General features: G+C 33.2%; 1 protein-coding gene across 2 annotated transcripts in view; it reads right to left on the bottom strand.

Annotated features, from left to right (window-relative positions):
- The window catches only part of LOC116778315 (igLON family member 5), a 108,948-nt gene extending 96,840 nt beyond the window's left edge, over positions 1-12,108 (bottom strand). For both annotated transcript variants that reach the window (XM_032672276.2, XM_061525697.1), the window contains exons 1-2: positions 11,988-12,108; positions 9,760-9,784 (exon numbers count right to left, since the gene is read on the bottom strand). The gene's annotated coding sequence lies outside the window, so the exon portion shown is untranslated. The remainder of the gene's footprint in view (positions 1-9,759; positions 9,785-11,987) is intronic.
- Positions 12,109-13,848: the final 1,740 nt, after the last annotated feature.

Raw genomic sequence — 13,848 nt, forward strand, 5'->3', positions numbered from 1 at the left:
AATTATACAAATATTTTTGAAAAGAGCGACTTTAAATGAACATTCAAATATATGGCGTGTTGATGTTTAGGAGTTACGAGAAGCGGTCACGAAGATGGAATTGGCTGAAATACGCCTTATTTATATATAAATAACAGTTGATTAAAACATTTAGATTATAATGATATTACAACCAAAAGGAAAAAGCTATACATACATATATATGTATGTATGTATGTACAGCTTAAAATATGTTTGGTTTAAGGAAAATATGCATCAAGAATGAGAAAAATTAAAGAGTACTTTGTTAAATAATAATTATGTTGTTAAATAATTTATTACCTTACATTAGGTACTTACTTCACTACTTGTCCGCATTAATTTTCTAGACTTAACCACAGTATAAAACATAGCGTTGCTTATAGCATTTACGGCTGGTATAATATATTTAAAAATATAAATTACTATTCCTTCATTTAATTAATAAAAGAGTAATTTAAAAAACCTACTTTTTACAATCATTCTAGTGGCAACCATCTATGAGAAAGATATGAAATGTAGTATGTAGTAGTAACAAGGATGATGGGAAACTGTTATCAGATTATTGCATTGTCCTCGGTCCTTGATACGTACGCAAAGTTTCAAATAATTCAGACTTCTAGACACCGGTGAACATGAAGCTCAAAGATTTCGTTACACACAAACATACGTACAACCCAAGCTAACAAAAGCGTGTTAAAAAAGAAGTACTTATATAGAATAAACTCTTCACACTTCAGTTTAATGCACAGTCGCGAAACAAAGCAATTTTAAGTTATATGTATATACTAGCTTTTGCCAGCGACTCCGTCCGCGTGAGCATCAGAGTTGTTCTCTGCCACTACGGCCAATGAATCAGAACTGTGCTTCATGGTTCCACCTTTCTATTTTTGACATCGGGATCGAGATTCGGGATTCAAGATCGGGATAAAAGGCAGCATGTCTTTCTCCAAGGTTCCATATATGATTTATCGCTATACTAAAGTTCATCAAAATCGATTCAGCGATTTAGGCGTCAAACGTCACAGACGGACAGTTACTCTCGGATTTTTAATATTAGTAGTGATACTATTCTAAGATCTTAATTGAAATTAAGTTATTTGATGATTTCAATGACATATGACAAGTTTAATATACGGTACACATATCACGTTGATGAAACTCCTTGGCAAATAATTAATGATCTATTAGGTGACATGTCTAAGCGTCTTATACTCCCGATAACATCTAAACGAAACGTCCGATTGGGATGAAACAAAGAGTAAGGAGAATTTTACTTCTGAATGAACTCCCTCGATAAGATAATGCTTCATTTTTATAAGGATTCATATTACGATACACATTTAACGCAGTTTCTTACTTCAGGCCATTTGACGGGTGACTAAACTATGATACTGTATTACGTTATTTCGTTATATTGTCCATAGACTCTACAGCGCTCGCATATATGTTGTCTATTTTACACTTCGGGTAACAAAGTAGCAGTTTTCTTAGGGATTTAGATTTATGTATTAATTAAATATATCCTATATCTTATATTCATAACATGTATTAGAATTAATTAGAACATTGTTTGCTTCTATCTTTTATAGTTTAGTCTGCGTACGTAAATTAACGTAAGTAACTTTTCTGGTTGCCTTTTTACATCTCGTGTCCGAGAAACCCAAATATGTTACGAAACACTATTTTTTTCATAATAAAGACAGCCTTTGTTACTCGTGGATAATGTAACTTACGAATGGTGAAAGAATTTTTTAAATCAGCTCAGTAGTTTTTGAGCCTATTCATTACAAACATACAAACAAAGTTTTCCTCTTTATAATATTAGTATTTATATATATATTAATATACTAATATAGAAAAATATAAAGGGACAAATATTCATCCCAGCGGGATGGCAAAAGGAAAAGAGAATTCAGGTCCACATTACTATAATTGCGAATATTAAAACAGGAATGACACGAAGCCAACACATTACGACGCTGTAACACAATTTACCTTTATAAATACGCCAGAAATGCAGTTACGAAACGAATTTAAATTATTTTAACTCGTATTAAGAGACACAAAGTTTATTACTGGCATATATGGGATATGTTTACGGAAATATGTCTTGTGAATATTACTTATAATGTTATTTTACTAATATTTGAAAAAAAATATTGTTCTCAGTGAATGTCATGAAATATATAACTTTATCAATACATGTTTTCATTTGTCTGAACGACGTTTCAACTAATATATCAGGAAAGATAGAACGTCAGAATTAATGCATTGTTAGAAATAAAAATTAAACAAGTGCGAGTCGGACTCGCCCATGAAGGGTTCCGTAGCAGCAAGCAGATGACATGGTATAAAAGCGTATATTGTAGTGCGTTCTAACTTTGATCGATGTTTTATAAAAAAAATGACTTGGTTTTACTTAGTGTTTGTATGAATGACAAAGTTGTATTTTTTTTTTTAGTTTTCTCATTTTCTTATTTTAAAAGTTAGAGGGGGAGGGGGGACAAAATTTTCCACTTTGGAAGTGTCTATCTTTCAAACAATTGTTTTGAAGACAGCCATCACGTATAGGTTAGCTGAAAAAAAAATTTTTTTAATCAGTTCCATGTATTAAAAATTAAAGGAGGACACCCCTTTAATTTTTAAATTTATTAATTTTTACTCAAAATTCGAATAGTAGTTACCAGAATACATCAACCTACAAAGTTTAAAGAATGCAGACCAAACAGTTTCAGAAATAAATGGCTGTGATATACGGACGGCCATGCGGACAGACCGACAGACGGACGTGACGAATCTATAAGTGTTCCGTTTTTTGCCATTTGGCTGCGGGACCCTAAAAATGATTAAGGCGTGTCTAAAAACGATTGTATTATTGATAAATGATCTTTTGTATTGAATAACTGTTTTAACACGTTCACAGTATTTAGACTCGACTCATTTATTTTCAATAATTTTTCTATGTTTTTCCTGCTGTAACATAACATCCTTCCTTTTTTAACTGTGTTTTTACTAAAACAAAGATAAACAAAGGATATTCTTTCTAATTTTAGGGTAAGAAGTATTAAACTTGGAATAAATTCATTGTGGATGATGTAAAATAAAATATTAATATAAGTACAAATAATACGTATAGGACATTGTGTCATAACAATGGGGATCAGAGAAAATTATGTTACTGAATAGTGAATCTAATGTACAAAAAAAAATACAATTTGTTTAAGATTGATTATTTTTTGCTGACAGAAGCGTTATCTGGATAGACGATAAAGTCTCTTACGCCAACACCTCATTGTTAGAATGTATGGCTTATTTTATATTGTAATTATTATATTATAATGTCTGTAAAATATTGAGCGAGCAATGTTTTTTTGTATGCCACGAAATTACTTCCGTAACAGAAGCCTGAGCAACAAATAAAGTATGAACTGACGACGGAAATCAAAACTTATTAGTGTTTTCTCGTAAAAATTGTATAAATTATATATATATATTTCTTCTTTTTACCTCTTTCCACGTTAGGTGGGGTCGACTCTTATATGTACATATTGTTTATTTTATTAAAAAAATATAAAAATCAGTGTTAGAAGTTTGAATATTCTGTTATTTTAATTATTAGTTTATAATATCTAAAAATTAATTTGAAGCATCAAATCTACGAGAAGCTGGAATACCAGCTGCTTGTGTTTTTAACCAAGACTGACAACAGACAGACAGAAAACAGACCAATAAAATAAAATACAACATAAAAGCAATAGGCTATAACTCGGAAAATACCATTAGTTAGATAAAAAAACAGCTATTATAATAATAAATAATATATTAAGGTTGTAGGGTGGCGAGGTGACCGAGAACGTCCTGAGATGAGACTTTAAGAACTAACGATAAAATGTTTCTTACTTTTTATATGATATTAAATGTTATACATGCAATATTATCTGTAAGAAAACATTCATTGAAACGATCTGTCATAAAAACCTGGACGGAAAGCTTCACAGATACGTTCATAACCAAAAATGTTATTATAATTACTTGTAACAAACATGGGCAGATAACTTTAATTCATTTTATTTTAAATATAAGTATATATATATATAAATATCAAACAATGGACTGATTATCGGAAACATTTTCCTTTATGTCAATACACTACAGTCAAATCGTATTTATTAATGAAAAATTTCTTCGCAAGTCGCATATAAAATGCAATTTAAATTCTTGCAATCGAGTGAAATAATGGCTTATAATGCAATTTTATACGAACACTGAACGTAATTGAAAGATGTTCATTGTTCGCGTGACTCAATGAAACCCGCGGACACAATACATCGCTCCGTCTATGATTACCGTTCCTAGCTATATGTTGGAGGCAGACCGTGGATATAAATAAATGAGTAAAGAAACATTAATATATATATATATATATATATATATATATATATATATATATATATATATATATATATATATATATATATATATACATAGTATACTTTGTAAAAATATACTATTATAATTACATTTTAAAACCGTGTTTAGATTACATCTGCCATGTTAACGGATAATGAAGTTAAAGGTCTATTTTGGCAGATAGAGATTTTGAGGAACGTTGAGAAGTTTCTCTTGGTGGTAGAGTCTAGTGGTGAAGTTACTGCAACTCGAACATGGGCTGGCTCGACGGGGAAGTACAGCCCTCTCACAGAAGATCGGCGTGAACTAGTCTTAAATGGTCCGTCCGATGAGTGAGAGATCCGGTTACCCTTTTCCTTTTCCCTCCCATTCCACTCCCTCTTTCCCAATCGAGGGAGGCAACGCATCTGCAAAACCATGTTGCGGATGTCCATGGGCGACGGTTACTTCCTCGGACAGGTAGCTCGTCATTTCCCCCATTAGCATAAAAAACAATAAGCATTCAACTTAGCCATTTAAACGTAGCGTATAACATAATATGATGAAACAAAACATTGATTTTTAGAGTTATTAGAACATATCCCGTCTCAAGAAGCCGGATGTTCCTGGTTGAGAGACAGGTCACAAATCTGGTCTGTGAACTACACTTACTTCTGAGTACTTTATTACGTAGAAACAGTAACAATTTATAAAAATGTAAACATCATTATTTTTATTACAAAAGTACGTTTTATAATAAAAAAATAAAAGTACCCTTCCTCTATTTAAATCCTAATATTTATTCTATAATTCTAATAACGTAAACGTATTAAAAAATTTATATTTAATTCATAATCTTTTTCTTAACAAACAAATCACAATGAAACTATAATAACCTAACGTAGGCAACAACTTAAGTGTGCGCTAAACATATCGGCGTAATTTTCTTGAGACAGATATTTCTGATTTACGTCCCATTAAGTATAATTCACGTAAATTACGTGTCACGTAAGCCGAGTCGTGGAATGCACCCATAAATACACCGTAACGAGTTGTGTGTCATTTTAATGAGAGTATTTAATTTTGTAGCAGCATTAAGCTCTAGAACGCAGAGGACGGAGAGCGGCGGAAAAGTAATTGAAAATATCAAAAATCCGGTCAGCTGAACGTGGGAGAGCTGGAACAAATAATTTTGGATCACGTTAAAGCAAATACGGATATACCTACTAATGAATAAATAGTACTGTCCGTTCGTGTTGAAATAACAGTTTCTTAATATATGTATGCATGTATACCCAGTTCATGTACCTAAAATAACATATTTTTTTACTTACTGGCCAGCTATTAGTTCCGGTTGATCTCTGTAATGGCCGCATAAATTTCATAGTAACGGTCGCAGGTAGATAGCTGACATAACAAGAAGTAAGTAAGGCTGCTTCATAGTGGATTATCTCTATATGAAGAAAATAAATACTCCGTGAGAATGAAGTCGTAGAACTGGGAGAAGTACTATAAAGAAGGTTGTACAAGAAACTGGAAGGAGTCGTAGAAGAATATAGCGTTTTAATAATATTATATATATATATAATATCGTCAATATAAAAAAAATCCTCTCATCATACATATCCGCTTATATCTTAAATATAACCAAGATCCGCTTTTTCTTCTTAACTGTAATTTGCCAATAAAATGTTAGTATATTTGAACTCCTCTCTCTCTCTCTCTCTCTCTCTCTCTCTCTCTATCTTCTTCTCTCACTTCCAAACATTGGCAGGACTTACAAACTTAACTCGATTCAACTGTGATGGCTTAAAAGACATGACTGTACCTAATTAGTTTCAATTAATTTTCAAAAGTTCAAAAGTAAATATCAACAATTAATTTTAGACCAATCAGTCATATAACAATATAGACTGCCAACTCCGAGCTTTATTTAAAATCAAATATATTTTTTTGTTTACGACAAGCGTATTGATATAAAATACAAAAACAGCTGTGAAGATTTTTATTAAAGATCGGGAATTTAAAAAAAAACTTATCTATTTTGCTGTAAACTATTGGAAAAATGCGTTTCGTTATTTTGTGAATGTCATATTTAGCTATAATGTAAGTAACAATAAGGGCAGCACACAGGGTCGAAGGTCAAACTTATATCAACTCACGCTTTGCACAGCTCATTTTGTTGTCTCAATAATAACAACTGTATTACAAGTAATGTCTCATCACAGACAAAGTTTTGTCCGTAATTTAAGGGCATCAAAAGTCAAATAACGTGGAAATATAGGGTTTTCCATTAAGGGCGCTTGATCGTGCAGAACTTCCATCGTAGCGTGTGCTGTGTGGCACGTAGCGCCGTCCTGTTGAAACCACATGTTGTCCAGATCCATATTCTCGATTTCAGGCCAAAAGAAGTTGGTTATCATCGACCGGTATCGCTCACCATTGACGGTGACGGCCACACCATTATCGTTTTCGAAAAAATACGGACCAATCACGCCTCCGGCCCAAAATCCGCACCAAACAGTCACTTTCTGCGGGTGCATTGCCACTTGGTGAACCTCGTGTGGATTGGTCTCGTCCCAAATACGGCAATTTTGCTTGTTGACATAGCCATTCATCCAAAAATGCGCCTCGTCGCTGAAGATGATTTTTTTGCCAAAATCGGCGTCAACTTCCAACTGCTCTAATGCCCAGTCAGCGAACACACGGCGCTGTCTATGGTCATTAACCTTGAGCTCTTGGGTCAGCTGGATCTTGTACGGGTGCAGGCTCAAGTCACAACGCAAAATTCGCCAAGTTGTCGTCTGCGAAAGGCCGAGTTCCTGTGCGCGACGCGGAATTGACTGCCGCGGGTTTTCGAGGACACTGTCGCGCACAGCGGCGATATTCTCGGCAGATCTCGCGTTACGTTGACGCACGGGAACCGGCTGATTGTTAACTGACCCGGTTGACTCGAATTTGTCCACCAATCGACGGATAGTCGACTCGGCAGGACGATCATCGCGACCGTAAAACGGGCGAAGTGCGCGGAACGTTGCTCGAACTGAAGACCCATTTTCATAAAACAATTTTATGATTTGCACGTGCTGCTCGACACTGTAACCTGCCATGGTGGTTTGGGAGGACGGAATGAATATAACACACTGCATTTGACAGCTGTCACTCAAACAACATGGCCGCAATCAGCTGTCAAAGTTCAAGCGTCCCTATTGGAAAACCCCTTATATATACATATATATTGATCTTTTCTTTATATTGTCTCAGATATAAAATATTATAAAAACGCGAAGTAACCGATAAACTTATTTCCATTTAATTGAGATCACGCGAAAATCTTAAATACCATCATATATTGAATTAATTACATTTTAAACAAAACGTAACATAAATTACTGTTGTGATAACAAACAGAAATTTAAAATATCTAAGACGGACAAAAGCACAACCTAAATCTGTATCAGGCGAAGGCTTTGTGTGTTTATAATAATTAATAAAGCAATTAACTAACGTATGATTATAATAACGAGGTATTTAAGGCTCTTAAGGGTCGGGAGGTTCGGGAGGCTCTGGTTGAGGCTTGGGACCACACAATCATGACGGATTAAAAATTGTAGCAAAATACATCTGTTGCTCGGGTACATAATATGTTATGGCGTGGACAAATGAGATGATTCTCATTGAAACTAACGATATGACAATTAATTGGTTTATTAGGTGAATTTAATTATAATTAAGTGTAAATCTAAGTGTCGCGACGATATATCCAACAAAGACGTTATGTGGATGATAGACCAGGAAAACATTAGCATAATTGTGAAAGTAATATGGATAAAGGGCTTTTCCCTCGAACATATATATGTCGAAAATATATAATCATCGTTTGTAGATTTTATTATAGTCCCTATACGATTCAATTAGATAACAATAGAAAGGAACGATAAGAGATTGACGCGTAGTTAAAGAAGAGATGGAATTAGTTTCCGTAATCCATAAATTCTTTATTAAAAAAACTTTCCGTATAAAAAATATACAATATAAAGAATAAATAGCTAATAATATTGATAAACGATAGAAAAGTCGCGCTTCAAACCAAAAGTAAACTCAAAATGATTTAACTTATAAAGGTTTTAAAGTAAAAAACAAACTTTAAGTCCGCTTAAAACGTGTATCAGATCTGTGGCTGTGGAATCTGGCTTTGATTCGGAAGCACAGTTCAAAAGTTAATAAATTGATTTCCAACTAAAGTTATATAATGTTGTATATGAGAAAGTAAAACAGATAAATACTTTTTTGACTCCTTATAATATTATAAAGCAAAAACACATTCACACATAAAAAATATTAAAAATGGTAAGGAGTTAATTAATACGATTTTATAAATACAATTATTAATTTATCATTGAAGATACTATTTTAGTGTAACTTAAATATAAATCATAGGAAGAGGAATGTTTTTTTTATATCAATATTAGTAATTTGTGAAACCTTTGACGTGTAGATTTGAGTAAAACGCGATAATATTATAGTGTTTGAAAGACATAAGTTGCTAGTAACTCGATTAAATAAAGACTCCTCTTATTTTTAAGAATCGAAACTTTAAATAGGAATCCACACCTTCACAACAACCGTATGGTTAATATTTTTATAGAGCGTATGTTTTTTTTAATGTCGATTTTATGTTTTTGAATTTTAAAATCAACAGAAAAAAAAATACAAATAAAATTAAGCAATATTTTAAAATGACCATTGTTTGTCTTCACACAACGCCTTATAAGTTTCTAGTTAAAAAAAACTACTAATGCTTAATAGTCTTGATAATTTTTTAATCGTCGTGGTGTCCTGGAGGATAAAGGCCTGCCTCTCACACGTGAGGGCGCAGGTTCGAATCCTGGCAAGTACCAATGAGATATTTTCGGAGTCATATGTACTTTTAAGAGTATTTATACACCACTGACGGACGGTGAAGGAAAACATCGTGAGGAAACCTGGTCTTATAATTTCAAATTATAAGATTGAAATCACAAAACCTTCTTGAGCGAGCGTGGCGATTAATGCTCTAACCTTCTCCATGAGAGGAGGCCTTTGCTCAGCAGTGGGTTCCGATAGGCTGATGGAATATTTTAATTAATATTAAATAAAAACTATTAACATACACCTAATACTAAATTATTATTTATGATTTAAACCTCACCCTCCCTCCTATATCACGTTAAACTGTCAGACAAATAGTTTGATGAAAACCCTCCATTAAATTGTTAAATTTTGTTACATTTGTAAGATTATCGCTATAATATGACATAGCATATTTTAACCATAAAAACTAACTTTGTATTGTAACTAAATACTCACCTGTGTGTTCTCTCTACTTGCAGACCTGCAGACAAAAAATGGTTTGAGAAACAGTTTATCTATCTATTAGTCTCTGTTAGAAGAGATAAGACAATTTAAAACATTACAATAAACCGAACTTTATAATTAAGGAGAAATATGATTCTTTGATGAAAATAAAGAACAGAGAAAAATAGTCAAATGTTTGTCGAAAAGATGTTATGGTTTTGGAGAATATATATATATATATATGTGTGTGTGTGTGTGTGTGTATCAGTATATTCCATATATGAGCTGGCTTGATACAGTTCTCCGCGACATGCCCCTACATGTTGTGTTGCAGTAAGTAGTAAGTTATCGTGTACTGAACATAAGACACACATCGGCACGCAATGCTTAGTCTTAGTTAAGGAGGCATTTGAATACAGAGTGTTGCGTATTTTTTCAAAATGTCGAATACTGAGTATCCAAGTGGCATAAAGTTTCTGTTTTAAGAAGATTCATCCCTTGTTGAAAGAACGATCGGATGTCGTGAATAAGGAATCTGCTCGCTCCTATAGTACAGTGAAAAATTTGATGAAAGATTTTCGCGTCGGGAGAGAAACCGTTGAAGATATTGGCCACAACGGTCGACCTGTGAAAGTGCTCACTCCCGAGACGATTGCTCTTATCGGAGAGGGGGTTCTGAGTGACCACCGTTTGAAGATTAGAGAAATTACAGCTCGGCTTGGGCTCTCTAAACCTACAGTTCTTCGAGCGATCCATCAACATTTTCACATGAAAAAGTGAGTTCAAGATGGGTACCTAAACTACTTTCAGCGGTACAGAGACAGGAAGAGTGCGCTGCGCCTCGGAGATTTTGGATCTTTGTGGTGAAAACTCAAAGATTGTGATCGAGCGTTAAGTGGCTGATGATGAAACTATGATCTTGTATTATGACCCACAAGGCAAGCGCAAGCCAACGGATTGTAGCGATTATATTGAAAGTAGGTTTCCTTTAATTTCCTTAATTAGTTCATACTTAGGTTAAATAATTATGGGACCGTATAGCAACAGAACAACTGAATCAACAACAATCGTTAAATAAAAAAAAAACAGTTCCTTGTGGTCCTAAGGAAAGTCCATCTTCAGATAGTTTTCATTAAGAATTCCGAGCAGATATCAATTATGTATACAGAATATAAGAAAGGTTCAAATGTTTAGCCCAGAGGGACGCCCGTAACGACGGACGGACACATATTATTTGTGGAAGCAATAGTACAGTGCATTTAACTAATTAATATATATATATATATATAATGTATCTGGCATTAATTTAAATATTTCAAAGTAACATTTATTAAATACGTCATTCTTTATGTCACGTGCGTCATCTGTTGTGGATCATCGGATACTTTGCCTCCATCAGATTTTTATATTCAACTAGAGGCTTGGAGGCATTGAACAGAAATATAGAGGACGTTCCTTATACCTCGATCACAGTGAGCGTGTCGCTGGGTTCATTCTTATAACATTAAATCTAATTTTATATATAACCAAGATGACGTTGATTGTAGTTATATTATAATTAAGTTATTAAAAGTGATTGTATGTGAATGAGGCTAAGGCCGCCATTAGCATGGTGGAAAACACTTGACGGATGTCAGGATGCTCGAATAGGACATATATATATGTATACTAACTTAATTCGTAAGTTTTTCATATTCAGAACTGGCTTTACTTAAACACACACACACATATATATATATATATATATCAAAATCTGATTAAACTCAATAAAAAATCAAATTTTGTAACCAGAGATGAGTCTTTTCATTAACTTAAAAGATCTTAGAATGATTTGACAACAGTGTAATCACCAACATTTTCCACACTAATGTGAACAATAAAGGGTATTTTTACATTTTCGATATTAACATCTGCTTGTTGGTAACCTTTAAAATGAATTATACACATTTAATGAGCATGTTACATATAATTTTGTAACCTCAACAGATTTTGGGCTGTCGAATTTTTTATCCTAAACTATCCAAAATCCAAATCCCATATAAATCTCGTAAACAACTAAATCTAATATCATTCGATTATTATTTTTCCGTGTAACTATTTTCAATTTTCCAGCCAGCTCTGTTTGTGATATATTTTCTATTAATTAAAGCTATTAGCTATAATAGATTACGACTAAGTTAATTTTTTATGATTATTATGTAATAATTATTCTATATATGAATATTATATTACGTACTGACCGCCTTTCAATAGTCTCAATCCAAAATCACATCACTTATAATGTTAGATAATTTTTTTTTCAGTTTTATGTTTTTTTTTACAGATTTTCCAGACACAACCGCCTAAGCACGCGTGCGTAGTGTTACTGCCCTTTCACTGAGAATAGTGATGGGAAATTATCTTATAGATTTATATATATTTTTTTGTTATAAATCATATATAATTTTAGATTTGGTCGATTTTTTTATTTAACGTTGATGTTATTCATATCTTTATAATGAAATATTTAAAAAAATTGATTAACTCTGTATTACTTTATGTTTATTTTATTATTTATGAATACGTGAAATGAAATATTATAAATAAATTAATTAAAAACATGTAAAAAAGAAAATTCAAGATTATTCTAAAAATTATGATATAGAATAAAAAATAACATGCGAGTTGAATGAATCATCACTACATCGATAATATAAAACCGGTAATTATTTTTGTCGACATCGATAAAATGATTGCTACGTCCCATCCCTAGCTCCATCCCGGTAGAACGTTCAATATTCGCAGCGAAGGGAAAACTAGAGTGAAACGGAAAATAAACTAAACGAGGCTTTATGTGAGTACGAGCGAGACGGAGCACCATCCCAGTTTTCTTTATATTTGTTTATTTTTTTTTATTATTTAAATGTTTTATTTCCTTCTAATGGACAGCGAATTAGTCCTCGCAGCTCCAACATCATCTGTGTCCAGCCAAGACTGTGTGCTCACATCAAACACAACACCAAATATTTAAAATACACATCAACTGAATTTAAATTATTTGTCTTAGGATAACACGATGATTTTAACTGACGCTGGCACAATGTTTAAGGTTTCTCACAATGACCATCCAACCAAATGGTGTGATAGGTATAAATCAGTGTTCAGGTCAAAATAAATGGGCAATGTGCTTAGTCGACTTCAGCGGTTTGATTGGATCGTTATCTTTATTTTTTAAACTACCTCAGCCTGTAACTTTGTGTGATTTTTCATTTTATGATGTTGTTCCTTAAAATGTTATAATTTCAGAGTATAAACATGATTATCCTAGGTAGCAGGTTCGGGTCCAGCTCGTGTATCCAAACTATTAGAATATAAAATATTTTTTGCATATACTATTTAGTTATATTGTAGAAAAAAAAAATAAACACCGAATTCCGTTTTCAAGAACATTATTTCAAACGAAATTATTATCTAACTTATTAAAATATCAGAATAATTAATATATAATATCACGGTGGCCTAGAGGTTAAGGGCCGCCTCTCGTGCATGAGGGCGCGGACTCGAAACCTGGCCACTACCAATAAATTTGATTTTTCCGAGTCATGTACTTTCTTATAGTATCTCGACACCACTGACGGACGGTGAAGGAAAACATCGTGAGGAAACCTGGACTTATAATTTCAAATTATAAGTTTGAAACTTGAGCGAGCGTAGTGATTAATGCTCTAACCTCTTCCCTGTGAGAAGAGGCCTTTGCTCAGCAGTGGGCTCTGATAGGATGATGATGATGATGTTGTATTATATAAGACTATGTAAACCGACAACTGTATATTATTTGTCTGAGTGATGTAATAGTATATGCTTTGTTTATAATGAGTTGAAGGGTCGGAACTTATTCAACTCAGAAGGTCCACTCCTGTGAGATATGTTTGATAATTATCATAAGATGTTACAATCCTGATGTCCGCCTTGAACAGTGTCTATTCTTGAAGGTTCTTGTACTAATCCATTAGTTCCCTCGCGTCTGAAGTTGTGAACTAACTCGCGTTGACACATTATGTTATTAGTGCCAAACTAGAAGTCTCCTTAGCTTTGAGCGACAACGAAATTTGATCAACTCAC

Source organism: Danaus plexippus, chromosome 31, assembly GCF_018135715.1.
Source record: "Danaus plexippus chromosome 31, MEX_DaPlex, whole genome shotgun sequence".
NCBI classification, from domain to species: Eukaryota; Metazoa; Arthropoda; class Insecta; order Lepidoptera; family Nymphalidae; genus Danaus; species Danaus plexippus.